Source organism: Catharus ustulatus, chromosome 21, assembly GCF_009819885.2.
Source record: "Catharus ustulatus isolate bCatUst1 chromosome 21, bCatUst1.pri.v2, whole genome shotgun sequence".
NCBI lineage: Eukaryota > Metazoa > Chordata > Aves > Passeriformes > Turdidae > Catharus > Catharus ustulatus.
Window position 1 is genome coordinate 2,797,917 of NC_046241.1, and position 18,019 is coordinate 2,815,935.

The window sequence follows — 18,019 nt, forward strand, 5'->3', positions numbered from 1 at the left end:
CCTGTGCCAGCCCTGCCCACCCTGCCAGGGAACAATTTCTTTTGCATATTGAACCTAAATTCCCCTCTTTCACTTTGGAAGTATGTTTGTCTCTGGTAACTCTGTAGCAGCATGTTCAATTGAAGGAAATCCAGGAAAATCCAGTGAGGATTCATTACTCAAGGTGTGGAGAATGCAGGCAGCAGAAGGCACAAACACATGAAGTGGCTGGCTAAAAGATGATTTCAGGGCTTCTTTGAGATCTATGACATAAAATGTTTTTAGGAGGATGAAAAGAGCAGAGAACTGATCAGCATCTTAAAAATGTACCTGAAAAAAGGCTTTAAATGGTGTATTCTGTACTGGCTAGTTGTTCTTCTTCTCTGGGCTTTGAATTTACAACAGGAAATACAGGCTGGGATTCTGGGATTCTTATTTCACATAATCATTAAGGCTGGAATGGACTTCCAAGGTCATTGAGGCCAACCTTTGTGAAGCACTTGATGATTTAATCAGAAATTGTTATTATTAATACTACTACTCAATATTACTACACGTATTGTTATTGTTATTATTAAGTAAATTTCTTCACTGGCAGACATTTCTTAAATGCTAATACTATTTTCACCTGTAATATCAGTGCTGTTAAGATCAGTCTCTGCTCTTTAGGATTGCAGATGCAGTACGAAAATACTTTTATGATCTTCCCAGATTGCATAACATGAAAGCTCTGCTGTTTAAAATAATGGCTGGGAAGAAGAGAACCAGCAGAACTTAACATGCAAAGAGGGTGAGAGGCAAAACCTCAGTCCCCAGGTGCATCCACCCCTTGGCACCTCACAGTGATCCATGTCAGAGCTAAACAGAATTTTTCTGATTAAAAAAATAAATAAATAAATCCTCTGGAAAGAAAATGAGCTTGAATCAAGTGAAAACTTGGAAGAATGATGCTGTCAAGGGGAAACATCAATAGTTTTCATTTCAATTATATTTGATTGTCCTGTTTCAACTTAGTTTGACTTAATTTCAAAATAATCCTTCTTTTTTCTGTTTTGATAAAAATTGAAAAAACACTCCATCATGACTCTACTGAAGTTAAATATTAGACAAATCAAGGAATTATATTCAGGGAATAATTTTCAGCTTTTCATTCTGTACTGAAAGCAGAGTGAAACATCAGAACATGGACCACAGAAAGGAAACTTCGAGTAACATTTCTGTTTAACAGTGATCAAACCTGTGGCTGTCACATCATGAGACAGTTTCAGTGACAAAAGAGCAATGTTTTAGTAATGCAAACAGTATTAGTACAGAATGTGGACAAGCATATATCCACAGCTATGTCCTGATTTCACTGGTGAGAAACTATTGTTGCAATATTTCCCTCTGCAGAGTGTTTATTTCTCTATTTGTTAATTTAGAAATAGGATGTGCTAAAAAATAGAAACAGAATTCTGAGCTGTTTCATGACGAAATGGTGCAATCAGCAGAGAGTTTGTGAAATGAGCCCAATGGCACAGATATGTTTACATTGCTGTGCTGTTATTCCCAGGATCTTAGCCTGGTTTTGTCAGAGTTCTGGTATTAGCTCGTATTCCACATGTCATCTGAGGTTACCAGAAGGAGCTGGACTGGACCCCAGTGACCCAAACCTGTGATCTTCATCACTTCTCAGCTGGCCTTCCTCACTTTCTTTGGAGGAGCCCTGGAGTGGCCAAATGCAGAAATCCCCAGATTTGGGTCAGTGGTCAGGTTTGGGCCTGACACACGTTAGATTGATGGATTGTTTTACCCTTTGGTGCTTCCCCCATCCCACGTGAGATCTCCTTGGCAAGCCCCAGGAGCGTGAAGGCTCCAGCAGGAGCTGCAGCCAGAGGGGCTGGGGAGGAGATCCTGAGCCCAGCTCTGTCCCCAGAGCCTCACAGGGCTCTCCTGTGCCTGCTGCTGGGACCACTGGTGCTGTTTGGTCACTGGTGCCCACCAGGTGAGACCCCACCTGCAGAGCTGCCCCAGCCCTGGAACCAGCACAGGAGGGAGCTGGAGCTGCTGGAGAGTCCAGAGGAGGCACCAGGGGGATCAGAGGATGGAGCAGCTCTGCTGGGAGGAAAGGCTGGCACAGCTGGGATTGTTCACCTGGAGAGGAGAAGCTTTGGGGTGAGCTCAGGGTGGCCTTGCAGGGCCTGAAGGGGCTGCAGGGAAGATGGAGAGAGACAATTGACAGGGGATGGAGGGACAGGACACAGGGAATGGCTTTAAACTGAAAGAGAGGGAGTTTAGATTGGAAATTAGAAATAAATTCTCCCCTGTGAGTGTAGCATGGCCCTGGCACAGGGTGCCCAGAGCAGCTGTGGCTGCCCCTGGATCCCTGGCAGTGCCCAAGGCCAGGCTGGACATTGGGGCTGGAGCAGCCTGGGAGTGGAACTTGATGATCTTTAAGGTCCTTTCCAACCCAAGCCATTCCATGTCTCTGTGACTGTCACTTTCTGCTCCTGTGGGTGTTCTCTCCCTTCTTTTCCATGTGGCAGCTCCTAAGGAAGCCCAGAATTTTCAAGATGCCTTGGTCACAGTCTTGTGTTGCAACAAGTCCCATGTGGCCACTGCAGCTTGGAGAACATCTGAGGCTTTGTCGTGGTGCTTCATGGCAGCATCACATCTCCTCCACACCATACTGCACCGTGTGAGAGGTGGGACACCATGAATCAGATCATTTCATGCATCACTAATGTTCCTGTGGTCACTTGGAACACTTTACAGGAAGGGCACTTAGTGACAAGCCACCCATTGCACATTTCCTGAGGGGAATTTATTGGGGACAAATCTGAACTAATTCAAAGACTCCATGTGGCCCCCGGTGAGGGTGTGGTCCACAAGGAACACAGACCAGAGGATAGATTAAGTTGGAAAATATTTAAGAGACATTTCAATTTTAATTTTTGTTTTGGTTGAAAGATGACATTCACTTTTCTCACTTTTCTGGTCAAGCACAGCAGCCTTGTTTAATTCAGGAAGCTCTTCAACCATGATGGATGAGAGGAAAGTTCCAGAAATAGGGCAAAGCTTGATATTCTTGTACTATTATTCACATTTCCAGTGAAAAATACCTGCTTCCACCACTGAATGTCATTTACATGAAGATGCAGACGGAAAAAAAAAAAGTAAAATCCTGGAATCCCACGCATGTGACCACATGTGCTGAAAATCCCATTGCTTGCCTCAACACACCCTCTGCAGAGTGTTTCCTCTCCTCCACTGCGTCTGGGGGTGGTGAGAAGGCCACCCCCACGCAGAGAAACTGCTCTGCAGCTCCTCCACGAGGGAGGCACAGACGTGGGTGGGACAGATCCAGGGAAACCTGGAGCTGCCAGAGGAAAAAGGCATTGAAAATAAACTTGTTTTTTTTTTTCCTTCAAGTACTTGTGCTCTAAAGGAATGCAGTGAGAGATACCAGAACTGTGGCAGGGAGACACCGTTCGTTTGCCCCAGGGAGGGGAAAACACCGAAATCCAGGGAAGAGGAATTCCAGCTCATGCTCTGTGTGCAGCTGGCAGTGCTGCTGGGTTTGTAGCAGTGCTGGTAAAATTGGGGCTGCTTGTTCCCAGCCCAGTGATATCAGTGGAAGGAGTTCTACAGCTTTTGGTAAAGATTTAGGTCAGGCCTCATTGCACCAAGTTGATTACAAAACCAGGTGTTTTCTTTTTATTTTGTTAAAAAGTCAGGAGAAGAGAGGCCAGAAAACCAAGGAGCAAGGTTAGAGTGAGAGTGAGATTGTGTTGGGAATGTAATGTTCATTTCTGGATCAGGAGACTGCAATGGAATGGAATGGAATGGAATGGAATAGAATAGAATAGAATAGAATAGAATAGAATAGAATAGAATAGAATAGAATAGAATAGAATAGAATAGAATAGAATAGAATAGAATAGAATTTCTCAGTTGGAAAAGACCTACAAGGATCATCTTGTCCAACTGCCAGACCCCTGCAGGGCTGACCAAATGTTAAATCAAATTCTGAAGGGAATTGTCTAAAATCCTCTTAAACATGGCCAGGCCATTCCTCTCCAGGAATTTGCTCCTGCCTTTATCACACTGTCTGTAAGGAAATGATTCCCAGTGTGGAGTCTGAACCTGCCCTGATGCAGCTTTGGACCATTCCCACCTGTCCCATCCCAGGGAGCAGCGATCAGCATGAGCCTCTCCACTTCCCAGAGATGCTCAGGGGTCCTGCCCAGCACAACCTGGGAGATGTCAAGGAAGCTGGGCTGGTTTTTTCTGGTTTTTTTTGGTTTTTTTGTTGTTGTTTTTTTTTTTTTTTTTGCAAAAGGGAACCAAAAAAGTCCTGTCAGTGCACCCAAGGTGCCACCAGTGCCTTTTTGGATTGGATGGTGGAAGCTGGGACAACCTTTCTCACTCAGAGGGTGACAGAGCTCAGGAACAGGCCCTCAGAGGAGTGTCTGAAACCCTTCCCTGGGCAGATGTCAAGGCTTGGCCAGAGAAAGCCATGACCAAACTGATCTTATACCAGTGCCAGTCTTGTTTTGAGCAGGAGGGCGGGCTACAGACCCCCAAAATCTGGTCCAGCCAAAATACATATTTATATCCACATGTAACTCCTTCAGCCAAGGACTCTGATTAAATAAAGCTGATAAGTTATTAATAACCATTTAAATAGCACCCTCATAGAGTCGAGTTTCTCATGTTTCAGATATTGTGCAAAGTGAAACAATCTTTGATTATGCAGCCAAATTCCTGCTACTTCCTGAGCTAACTTCCTCCAGCTTTGCCTGACTGGGACAGTGACTGGGGAGACACTTTTCCAACACATAACTCTGGTTTGGGATGGGTCCAGTTGTCGCTGCATGAAAGTTTACATAGCAGAGAAGTCTCTTTTTCTGGGATTTTTCTGGGGAAATGCTTGGATGCCTTTGGAGATAACAATTGCTCCCTGCAAGGGGAGAGATGGCCACGTGCCCCTGAGGGGACAGGGATCAGGATGAGGCAACGCTGGCCAGCAGCTGTGGATTTCTATGGACGTCATTGTTTTATTTTCCTAATTGTGAGATGATGACCACGGGCAGAGGTGGAAAAAACAGAAGGAAGATTAAAGCAACTGCTGTGAGTCAGCAGAGCCAGAGGTTCATGGAGCCCTGCCTGCAGACCTGCCCTGTCAGGGAACATGCCCAGGGCTCAGCTGAGCTTTGGGGGCGTGTGGGACAGAGCTGCTGGGGGGGATCTCACCCTCCTTTTGGCCTCTTGTGGCCCATGGGTCCTGAGCAGATGTGGAGCACACTCAGCCTCCCCCAGGGATGTGCAGGTCCAGGAGGGCAGGAGGCTGTGCTGGCCCTGTGGTGGCCACTGGGCTTCCTGCCATGGGAGCCCACGTGCTGGCAGCAGCCCAGGAGGGACAGGGAGGAACGGAGGAATCCCAGGGAGTATGTGGGAGTGGGTTGGCACTGAGAGCACGGAGGAGCTGTAGGAGAGGGTGTTTTCTGGGGCAGGGGAAGCCCAGTCCTTCCCACAGCACTTCCAGCTCTGTGGTTGCCCACAAGTCAACTGCAAAGGAAGTGTAGAAAAGGCTGAGCAGTTTTTGGAAGCTCAGCAAGGCCATTGGGGTCAGACAAAGCAGAAAAACCAAATCTCCAGAGCTGAAATATCCTTTAGTTTTTCCCCCTCTCCTTTTCCGTGCCTGCAGTGGGATGAATTTGCAGCCAAGGCCTGTGGTGAGTAATTTATTTAACTCTGTTCAGCTTTTCTTTTCTAAAAGTCTTTCTCCCAAACACCAGTCTTCCCTTCCTGCCAAGAACAGGCTAATTGTTGACTGGATTGGCCCAGGTCCTGGAGTCATTCAGCTCCCTAGCAAGATCCCACTGATTTTGCAATGTAGGGCCTGGTCACATGCCATCTTCCCAATTAAAGAACCCCACATCTGTGTGCTTCAGAAGAAGACCAAGAGCAGCAGAAAACATGTGCAGGGCTCCTTAAAATGCACAGTGCAGAGTTAGGCACGAAGGAAAGAAATTAGGATGGGAAATGTAATAGGGCCTTGGGGTCTTGTGCTGACGTTAATGAAAACAACAACGCAAAACACTGACCGATGGGCTGCTGGTTGCTGTGTCTTTGATTAAAGTGAGATTCATATCTATTTGATATTTAGGGCTGTTTGAGCAGGGGAGAGGCTGTTGCAGCTCGGTGGTGGCAGGAGCTGGATGCTGTACCTCACGGGCATGTCTGAACACATGGGGAGAGCGGGACCAGCCCCGCCAGCACGTCACGGAGCTCTCAGCACGTTATGTAACTTGTTTTGTTCGATCCCCAGCGAGAGGCCAGGCAGGAAAAGGGAGCATGGAAAACAGCAGGCAAGTTGGTTTAGCTCCTGGGCTTGTGGTTTTCACCCTGGTGCTTCTCACTCTCCTCCCCCCTCGGTAATTGGGCTCCTTGTGCAGTTTCAGGAGATGGTGGCAAAGATGAGATCCCTGCCTGTGCTGTGCCAGGACAAAGCCCAGGGGTGAACACATTCAATCAGCCAGCTATCAGACATTTAATCAGCAGTTATCAGACTGAGCAGCACTTGCTGGCTCCTGTCTACAGGACTCACTCTCAGGTCACTTTTGCTTTTAGCAGGAGAGGACCTGGTAACATCAAATGGGGTTTTGCATTGCTCTGGTTTTGATCTACCACATCTTCCACTTGCACAAGACTTGTGCACGGGCCTCTTCCCACCACTGAGATGATCCAAGATTCTGGACAGATTCACATGGCCTCTGCTGCATGCTGAGCAAGTTGCCACCAAGGTCTCTCTGACTGCCTCAATGCTTGACAAAATATCTGCAAAATCACTGCTCTGTGCTCTGCCTTGAATGATTTTCTCCCATTCTCCACCAAAATTCGTTGCTGGATGAATCACAGCCTGGGGGTTTTGTTGATTTATTTGGAAACTTGCAGGATCTCTTTGGTCAGATAAAGATTTGCCTCTTAACCTTGCACCTCTGTTTGTCACTGCTCTTGCTGGCTGGGAAAGGGGCTGGATGCTAAAAGCTCTTCCCTTGAGCCACAACAGCAGGAGAAGTGCCAGAGGTCCCAAAGAAATTCTCTGTGAAGGAGAATTCACAGGGAAAGAAGGAAGGGAAAAGCACAGCTGCAGGGATATCCCTGACTCCCCATGGCCATGGGCTGCCCAGGCCTGGCAGTGTTGAACATCAGTCTGTATGAGTTCAGGAATGCCTTCCTGAAAACCACACGTGCTGGCTGTGCCTGGGAATGCTGCTCTCCCAGCTGCATGGGGGCCTGCCTTGGGATGGCTCCACAGGGAATGTGGCAGCTCCATCCCAGGGCACAGCCCAGGGGGGCTGAGGGGTGTGGAACTCACAATGGTTCTTCTGGGCAACTCTGCTGGTATCTGGGAGCAGTGAAAGGAAGGAACTTGTCCATTTTCATCCCAAAAATGAAAGTAATGAGAGCAATGCACAGGAATAAATGCCTAAATGGAATTTCCAAGGTGAAGTCCAGCATCCAGCACTTACAAGGGAAGTTGAGGAGAGTCTGTGATTGCTTATGACCTGTGATTAATTTTTCTTAATATTTTCTAGAAAATAATTAGAAAAGGATTTGAATTTCCATTATATGAGACAGACAATTATTTTCCACCATAAGCTTGCATTTCTTCTGACCATTCCTTCTATCTCAGTATAATGAATCCTAAACTCTAATACCTCATGTGTTAAGATAAAAATATTTTAAGTAAACTGAAATATTATGAAAATCAGAAATCATTAAACATTTTGAACAGAGGAATGCACTGAAATTTGACTTTCAGAGAAGCAGAATTAAACTTCTTCTTTAGAAAACATCTCTGTGATTGAAGTATATAATCCAATATGCGATGTACAGCTGAAATGCCTCCAAACTATTTTGAGTCCAGGCTTCCATGCTGAATTGATTGTGCTTCCCTGGCGTTTGGGTGCTGATCAGGAACACTGGGGGAGCTGCTTTGGATCCCTTTGTGCCAGGGGCTGTATCCCCTAGGGGTTCATCCACATGCAGTAGTGACAACTCATCTGTCAAAGCCTTCTGTGCTTTCTACAAATGCACCTATCACTGTTTGCAGTTTCTCTGATAACATTAATCATGCTTTTGAGCTTCCATTTGGATGGGGAGTTGGAGAAGTGTTTGGTGTGTTTCAGGTGTTTCATTGTGGATCAGGAAGCAGCCTCAGATGGGATATGGGCAGATATTTTCTTGGATCACAGCTCATTTTATGCAAGAACTTTTGGAGGGTGCTGAGAGCAGGGACACACATCCAGCAGGGCTTGAAATGGAGACATCTCAGAGTCATTGACTTGCCAGAGCTTGCCAAGGATCCTGAGGCCAGTTTGCTGTCCCTTTGCTGTCCCTGCTGTCAGTGCAGGGACTGGGACAGCCAGGAACAGGCTGGGAGGTTGGAAAGGGAGGTAGGAAAAGTGACCCTGACCGTGGGCCAGGAGAAACCTGCCTGCAGGTGAGCCAGGACAGCCTGCCTGCCCTGGAGCAGCACCTCTGCTCCCAGCAGCGTTCCTGGATGGTCCCAGCCTCATGCTGGGATTTGTCACACCCAACCCAGCAGCATCCCTCACTGTGACTGCCCCACGCCGGCAGCACACTGAGACAAACTCTGCCCTCGGGCTGGTGTGGGCACAGGCACCCTGAGCCCCTGGCACAGCTGGGAATGGTCAGGAATGGCAGGGATGGGAATGATTGGGAATGGCAGGGCTGGGAATGATTGGGAATGGTAGGGCTGGGAATGGTCAGGAATGGCAGGGCTGGGAATGGTCAGGAATGGCAGGGCTGGGAATGGCAGGGCTGGGAATGATTGGGAATGGCAGAGCTGGGAATGATCAGGAGTGGGAAAGCTGGGAATGGTCAGGAGTGGCAGGGCTGGGAATGGTCAGGAATGGCAGGGCTGGGAATGGTCAGGAGTGGGAGAGCTGGGAATGATTGGGAATGGCAGAGCTGGGAATGATTGGGAATGGCAGAGCTGGGAATGGTCAGGAGTGGGAGAGCTGAGAATGGTCAGGAATGGCAGGGCTGGGAATGATTGGGAATGGCAGAGCTGGGAATGATTGGGAATGGGAAAACTGGGAATGATCAGGAATGGGAGAGCTGAGAATGGTCAGGAATGGTCAGGAATGGCAGACCTGGGTATGATCAGGAATGGTCAGGAATACTGTAATTTCAAGTATCTGCTGTCCAAATCTCAGAATGTACATTCACTATTTCAAACTCCTTGGAAAACCCCAGGCAAAATCCACTCTGAGCTCTGGCAAGATGACAGATCATTCTCTTCAACTTGCAAAACAGTTTTCTTCTTTCTCCAACACCCACAAGAGTTTCTTGTGAGAAGAGGAAGCGGGCAGTGGTGTCCCAGTGCCCTTCCACTTCACAGTTTGTGTTCAGGACACATCCCAGTGATGTGACCCTGCCCAAGGTGCCGGAGGGAAGGTCACAGAGTGCAGCTGGAACACAGAAAATCAACGTAGGAGAGAAAAGGACTCGAGGAAATGGAAAAAGGAAGGGCTGGCCAGCATCTTGAACTTCCTGCTTTTCTCTGTGGTGAGAGAAAACAGCAAAGAAAAGGCCTGGCACGTGTTTTCCAGGGATTCCTTTGGCTCCAAGGGAGGAATAAGAGCCTGATGGCAACGAGACAGTGAGGCAGAGCTGGAAAATCAGTGTGTGAGGGAGGGTGAGCTCTTGGCTGCCCAGTGCTGTTCTAGGTGCTGCTCCAAGGGTGTGATGGAAGGATGGCACAGCCTCCTCTGGGGGGTGATGGGCATTTCCACAAGACTCCAACAACTGTGGGCTGTAAATTCTGAATTTGGGGAGGTTTAGGTTGCTATCAGGGAAAGGTTCTTCCCCCAGAGGGTGCTGGCACTGCCCAGGCTCCCCAGGGAATGGGCACGGCCCCGAGGCTGCCAGAGCTCCAGGAGCGTTTGGACAGCGCTGCCAGGGATGGACAGGCTGGGATTGTTGGGGGGCTGGGCAGGGACAGGGGCTGGGCTGGGTGATCCTGGTGGCTCAAGATATTCCCTGATTCCATGAAAATTCCTCCTGTGTGTGGAAAATATTTGTAGCTCTTCAAGGACTCTCTCCAGAGCTTTTCTCTCAAACCCTCACAACAAATAACTGGCATTAATTTATTAGACTTCTGATACAGAGACGAGGCATTCTGGTACCCCTGGAGGAAATCAGGGATTTTGGACCACCAACCTTTCCAACAGAGGAGTTTTACTGGACAGCAGCTCCCATATTCAGTTTTCACTGAGTTATTTAGTGAAAACTCAGTTTTTACTGAGGTTCTTCCTTAGCATTTTTGGGACTTTTAAAAATCTGTTATTAGCAAGGAAACAGCAATGCTGAGAGGGACGCCCCAGCAGGATGTTCTTAACCCCAGTCACATCCCTGTGTTAATGATCAGGGATCTGGGCAGGGCTGGACCTGGTGTAAAGCCTTGCAGCCCCTCCTGGCTCTGGGAAGAGCCAGATCCCCTGGATATTTTATGTTAATGCCTTGGTCTTTCTGTGGTTTTGATCAGAAATTCCAGTCATGCTCTTAGCAACCCCTGTTGATACATGCTCCAGTGAAACTGGTACTTTCCAGAAAAACTAAAAAAAAAACAAAAGCCACATGTATTGGTGGAAAATTTCATGGATTGCACTTTCTTGCACATTGATTTTCCTCATGGGTGAGACCTGCAAGCTTTGGGAAAAACAAACAAATATTTTGTATTCAGTTTCTTTTCTGTGATATTCCCTTTTGTTTTTAACATAAACTGTTCATTTTCATTCTCTGGTGGGCAATTGCTAGTGAAGAGGGGAGAAAAAAATCTCTTTCCTTCCTTTGGAAGAAGATCCCCTGATCTTTCTGGGAAAAAATAAAACAAAACCAGGAATAATATGAGTTTACATATGCAGTAATACAGGTCCTCATTAAATGGGATAAATCAAATTATTTGGTCTGAGTAGGCTCGGACTATTTTAGAATCCTGGAATGTAAACAAACTTCAGTCTCTAAACTTGTAAAAATCATCAGAGGAAAAAATTGCCTTCCTGTTCCAAGCTGGGATTCCTGCTAATGGATGGGAGTGGATTTTCCTTTCCTGGATTACGTGTTGTGCTGTGTTTTGCCTGTTTGATAGGGTTTGGGAAGAATGGTAAAAATAGACAGTTTCTAGGAACCCTTTGAGATGTATGAAACCAGATTAGCTGAGTTATCTCCCACTTCCCCAGGGGACTCTGTGACTGGGCTGCTTTTCACTCTGAGTTTTGTTGTTTCCTCTTTCACCCTCGAGCTTCTTCTCCATGTGCTTTGGTGACAGATCCCCGTATTTCTGCAATTCCCCTTGTTTTTGTGGGTGGCTTGGGGAGCAGCAGGAGGGAAAACTTGCAAAAAGGAACAAAATCAGCGATGTCACCTCGAGTGAGGGCCGTGAGTAATTTCTGTTTGGGGGACAGGTGAGGAAAGCCAAGCTGCAATGGCTCACCCTGCCTGAGAGGGGCCGAGTTCAGAACAGCCCAGAGGAGTGATCCCCCTTCACACTGCTGCTAATTAATGAGTCTGTGCTTATTGCACCTCAGGAGGGTGGAGTGGTGAGGTTTTCATGTGATCTTTTTTGATAGAGCGTGTCCAGAAGAGCTGAGATGTCTGGTGTTAGATCTGGGATGGGATGGGATGGGATGGGATGGGATGAGATGGGATGGGATGGGATCATGGGATAATGAGATGGGATCATGGGATGGGATGGGATGGGATGGGATGGGATCATGGGATAATGGGATGGGATCATGGGATGGGATCAATGGGATGGGATGGGATGGGATGGGATGGGATGGGATGGGATAATGGGATGGGATGGGATGGGATGGGATAATGGGATGGGATGGGATGGGGTGTGGGAGAGGCCTTGCCCTTTCACCTGCTGGATACTCCTGATTTTGCCTCAAGATCAGCAGGTTTTGCTTTCCCCTGCAGTGCTTAAACCAGCTTTATTTCACTTTTAAAAGGCTCAGCCTTCAGCTGGCAGTGGTGCTGCTCAAGTGCACCCTCGACAATAACATCCTAATGAATCTGCTTCTACCCATCACATCCTTCCTTCATGAAAACAAATCTCTGACTGGAAATTAAAAAAAAAGATGTTTGGAATTATACGTGGCGTGTACTTCATAGGGCAGACAATTAGTAAAATTGTTTTCTAATTTCTCTGTCTTTTACAAGAAGGAAGTTACTTTGTCTAATTTTAATAGAATTTGGCATAAGAGGACTTGTAGAATGAGTCAGCTCTGTTGTGGTTTTTTTTCTGTAGTTTTCAGTTTTATTAAATTTTTTTCAACAAAAGTCAGCTTAAGAATTTTTTTTACCCTTGGCCTGTTATCCTTTGGGCAAATTTCTGTAAAAGCTAAACAAAAATGCATGCTGAAGTCCTTCTTGCTTAGTGAGTTTAACACCCTTCAAATTGAAGTTAGTGAGTTTCACACCCTTTAAATTGAAATTAGTGAGTTTTACACCCTTTAAATTGAAGCTATTTGGACCCTAAAATGCCCCTAATGTGTTCTGTGGTGAAAGTTCAGCACACAGTGTCCAGAGCAGCTGTGGCTGTCCTGTGCCTGGAAGTGTCTCAAGCTGGGTTGGAGCCACTTGGGATAGTGGAAGGTGTCCCTGTGCATGGAAAGCACTGGAATTAGATGACCTTAAAGGTATTTTCCGACCCAAACCGTTCAGTGATTCCATGATCAAAGCTGGAGGGAAAGACCAAGTGACTCATTCAAAATACTGGCACTAACCAAGGGTATCTTACTCAACTGTTGATACAACGCCGTGACCCCGAGTTGCTTTGGCACCTGAACTCCTGCTCTGTGACTGTTCCTGCTTAAACCACTCCAAACTGAAGTGGCTGTGTATTTTCAGAGCCTCTTGTTGCTATTAAACACCTGATGGGAGAGAGGTCTGCACTGAAGTGTTCCGCTGCGTCAGAGCACAAGTACGAGCCCTTTCCAGCGCTGGATTCCAAACTTGGGCTAGCACTCAGCTGAGCTCTTTGAATCATTCCATCTTCATACAGACATTTTACCCTCGTGGGAGAAAAGCAAAAGCCTGCCAAGCACTGGGAGATCCTGCAAATGTCTCTGCAGCTCTGAAATGAATCAGAGAGCCACAGGGAATGACAGAACCAATTAGGCTGGAAAAGACCTCTGAGATCATCGAGTCCAACCTGAGTATGTGTGACAGGACTGGGGAATGGCTTTAGGCTGGCAGAGGGGAAGTTTAGGTTGGATGTTAGGAAGAAATTGTTCCCCATGAGGGTGGTGAGGCCCTGGCACAGGGTGCCCAGAGCAGCTGTGGCTGCTCCATCCCTGGAACTCTCAAGGCCACGTTGGACAGGGCTTGGAGCAACCTGGGATGGTGGAAGGTACTCCTATTTTTCTGTCTTTATTTTTGCATAAAAGTGGATGGAAAAGAAAATCAAACATTAGTTAAAGGGAGAAAAAAGAAAGAAAGCAAAGTGTGGAGAATTGGGAAAAATACCCCAGCTATTTGAACAGTTAAATGAGCTCTAAGAAGTTCTAACTCCAAGGATGGAAGGGAATGTGGCTCCAAGGCCAGGTTGGACAGGGCTTGGAGCCACCTGGGATAGTGGGAAGTGTCCTGCCCAAAGAATGGGGGGAATGAAGTGAGGTTTAAGGTCCCTTCCAACCCAAACCAGTCTGGGGTTCTGGGATTCTCTCACAGCTTTTTGGAAGAAGGGCAAATCCCCCCTGCAGCCCTCAGCCCAAGCAGCTCTGTGGTCCAGCACCAGGAACTCCTTTCCCATGAGCAATATTTGTGTTTCTTGGCCTGCAGGACCAGTCTGTGCCCATCTCTACCCTAAAAGCTGCCCTGTGATTTGTCTGAAGATATTAAAGGCACTCTCACCACCCTGCTCTGAACCAGGTGTGTTAATTCAGGAAAACACCTGTGCCTCCAGTATTTAAACTGCAGTAATTAGCACAACACAATTTCATTTTCTCAGTGGGAGAATTGTTTTGCCATTTCATAGGTGTCATTGCTAAAGCCTCTAATGAACACTCACAACTCAGTCAATCTAAAGGCTCTGCAATACTGCTCATAATTCTGCCTGCCAGAGGCAAAAGTCCTGCTCTTCCACCACTGTCGAGGTTGGGGAACTTGGCTGAAGCCCCTGGAGTTACATTCCTATAAAGTGTTTTAAATTTAAAATTTTTCACCATAAAACTTCCTTTTTGTCTACAGCACAAGACGTAGAAATTGCTGGTTTCAAATTGTGATTGATGTGAAAATTGGAATCAAGGGATCCCAGACTGGTTTGGGTTGGAAGGGACCTTAGACCTCACCTCATACCCCCCATTCCTTGGGCAGGGACACTTCCCACTATCCCAGTCCTGTCCAACCTGGCCTTAGAGCCACATTCCCTCCCATCCTTGGAGTTAGAACTTCTTAGAGCTCATTTGACTGTTCAAACAGCTGGGGTATTTTTCCTCAATTCTTCACACTCTGCTTTCCTTCCTTTTCCCCTTTACCTTGTATTTGAGTTCCTTTTCCATCCATATTCATACAAAATAGAGACACAAAAAGAGAAGCAAAGAGAGGAAGAAGCAGAATGACAAAAACTCAAGGAAATTTAAATTACGCAAACTGAAGGAATGAAAAATTTGTCAAATATTTACTACACAGTTTTGTAGGAGTAAAGCAGCTTCAAAAGTGACTTCTAGTTCTGAATTGGTGCTAAATTCCAAAATGTGGCTCTCCCTGTGTCAGGTCTGGACAAGCTCAAGGAATAAGTGGAATAAAAATCACTTAAACTGGCAAATCTTATTCTTGTGTGGCCATAGATCTACCAACTTGCTCAGTGTCATTGTTTTACCTCACAAATGTGTCCTGCTTGGAGGCCTCAGTCTATAAATTACCCCTGGAAAGTGGCCATAAATTATCAATTCACACATTAAATAATCTTTCCCTTATCTGGAACTGAAGGAGGCTGTTGAATGTGAGGTGGCTGGACAGAGTAAAGACTCAGCAGCTAAGCCTGGCTTTTCCAGGCAGCTATTTTGGGTGCTCTGACTCACCTGGAGCTTCCTGTTTCACACTGGCTCTAAGAAGGAATTCAAGAGCCTAAATTTAGAAGCTGTTGACACAAAGGGAAATGGAATGCATGGAGTGCAGAATATGGCAGCTCAGGAAACACGGATGGCTCCACTCCTGGTGTGCAGCATCCCTGGCTGCAGCCGAGCAGGGAATGCTGCTGCAATCCCAGGGAATGCTGAGTGTGGACAAGGCTCTGCCCCCATGGAAATGCGCAGCTCTGGGCTCTCACAGCCTTCCCTCTCCTTGGAATTTCTCCTTGAATTTCAGGCACTGCCATGTTGTCCTTGGGGTTCCACTCCATCCCAAACCTTCAAGCTTTCTTCAAGAAAAACTGGGAATTTAAACCGTGGGGCTAGGGCTGGGGGGTTCCATGTCTTACTGCAGAATGTGCTCTTCCAAAACATTTTTTCAAGACCCTGTATCCTCATGTTCCTTGAAACGGAGCCCATTAAAACCACTAAAAGCTGAGGCTGGAGATGATTCTGAGGTCACTACGTGCAGCTCCTGCTGCCTCAAGTGCTGCTCACCACAATCTGCATTTCTTTCAGTCATTCTCCCTCCAGAAGCTGCCTTTGCTCTGATGTTTCCTCTTACTGTTCACACCAAACACAAGTTATATCTCTTCCACTTTTTAAAGACCTGTTGTAAGGTCCCAAATAGAAAAGTTTCTTATTTATTTTTCTTTTTCGGTTATTTGTGTAGAGCAGGATATCTTCAGGATAGGGTGCTTGGAATTAAGGGAGTAAAAAGCTGTTCTGTTTATTGAGGGCCTTCAGGTACATTTAGGGCAGACAAAGCCCCCCAGGGGCTACACCCAAAATGGACAATGGCTCACAGGATTTCACACTTTGATAAGTTGATAAGTTTATAAGGGTGGAGCTGCTTTGAATTTTTCTATCTAGTAACATTATGAATAATAATAATAGCATTAATAGCAATAATAATAACAATAATAATAATAATAATAATAATAATGATTGTTATTATTGTTATTATTGTTATTATTGTTATTATTGTTATTATTATTGGGCATGGACAATTAGCCAAGGATTTTGCAGAGTGCTGCTTGTTGTCCCAAGGGATCTGTGTGGCTCAGAGCAGTGCAGAGCCAGGCAGCTGCTGCAGGTTAGAGCCCTGTTGATCCAGGGGAGATATTTAAATAGGGACTGCTGTGCATTTTTAGGTTGCTAGCAGCCCCTGCTTGGCCCTTGGCACAGGAAGGGATTTCTCTCCAAGTGACTGAGATGTTTTCTCCTGGTGCTGAACAAAAAACGAAACAAACCAGAAGTGAATGTGAAAGTCCCTCCGTGAATAATGAATCTGTGTCAGATAAGCCATGGCCTAATTTTCAGAGCTGAGCTTTGAGGAGTTTGGGCTGGGGCCAATTTCATGGGAGGTGTCAGTGAGCCTTGTGAAATCTGATTGCACTCGTGGTTTCAAAGTCTTCACGGCTCCAGCACAGCTCAGATGCAGCTCTGTGATCTCTGATATTAAACCTGATCAGATTTTGGGATGCTGCCCCCGGGTGAGCTGGGATGGAAATGTGTTACATCAGCTTGACTGCTATTGAAGTCCCTGTTAAAAGTTTCTACAGCAATTAACAACAGACAGAATGAAGCCAATAATAGGCATTTTTTCCTCTATCAACCAAGATTATGGATAAATCCTGTAGATGCCCCATGGCCAAGCAGATATCAGATTAAGAGCGCAGTTTATCAGTGACTGGAGAGGGCCCAGACCCCTCCAGAGAGCAGAGCTGAGGGGTTGCTGCTCCCTGTGTCTGGTGGAGCTGACAATCACACACAGGCACAGAAAAACCCACATCTGGTCCATCTGAGGACCAAGGGAGGAATTTGCACAATTTCTCCATGACTTTGATGCCTTAGGATTTGAGCTTTTATATTTTCCATTTATTTGTAACCCTGCAGTTCTTTAGTGTGTAACTCCAAACTCCACACACAGTGTGAGCTGCTGCTCTCCCATTTTGGGCACACACAACAATTCCTCTCTGGGCTGGCAATCAAGGACACCTCACTGCCTCAGGGCCCCAGAGATGGAAACAAAAGTGAGTTTTGAGGGGTGCAAACTTGGGGTAAATGACTTCATTACCTGCAGCTGTGATTGGAATATTCACCCCCAATGTGCAAATGGACCAAACTTATGAAAGTGTGAAATCCTGTGAGCCATTGTCCATTTTCTGCCCTAAATGTACCTGGAGGCCCTCAATAAATAGAATTGTTTTTTATTCCCTTAATTTTATCTGGCCTCTGTGTTTAGGTGGCCCCAAAAGGCACCAGCTTCAGTGCATGCAGGGCTCTCCTGGGCTGGGCCCTGTGGTGGGGAACCAGAGCAAGGTTTGGCTCCCCAGGAGATGCCAGGACCCTCCTGCTGCACATGGGGCTGTTCCCACAGGGAATTGCTGCTGATGCTGCTGGATGGACACATCCCTGTGACAAGGACCAGCCTGGATATTTTTTTTTTTAATACAGGATTGTTGTCAAAATGACCTGTTTCATAAAATTTAAAAAAAAAAAAAAAAAAAAAAAAAAATAAAAAAGGAAGGAAAAGAGATGAAAGAATGAAGAGTCTTGGGGTCTGCCTGGCTCAGGGCCTTGCTTCAGTGAAAGCTATTTAACATTTTTGTAACTGATGGGGAAATTGTCCACTAGTAACGGGCTTTCTTTCTGGCTATAATTTATTCTTACTTCTCAGAGGCAGGGGGGTAAAGGCCAGATTTCTTTATCCAGAGGTATTAAAATGCCTGGGGCTGAGCAGCTTAGCACTGCTTTGTCAGGATTTTCTCCATCTGGCAAAATAATAGAATAAAATCACCCTGTGCAGGGAGAGCTGCTTTATTTTTAAAAGAATGCCCTTTCTCTTTCAATTCAAAGCCTCGAGGGAGAGGAGGAGTGCTGGG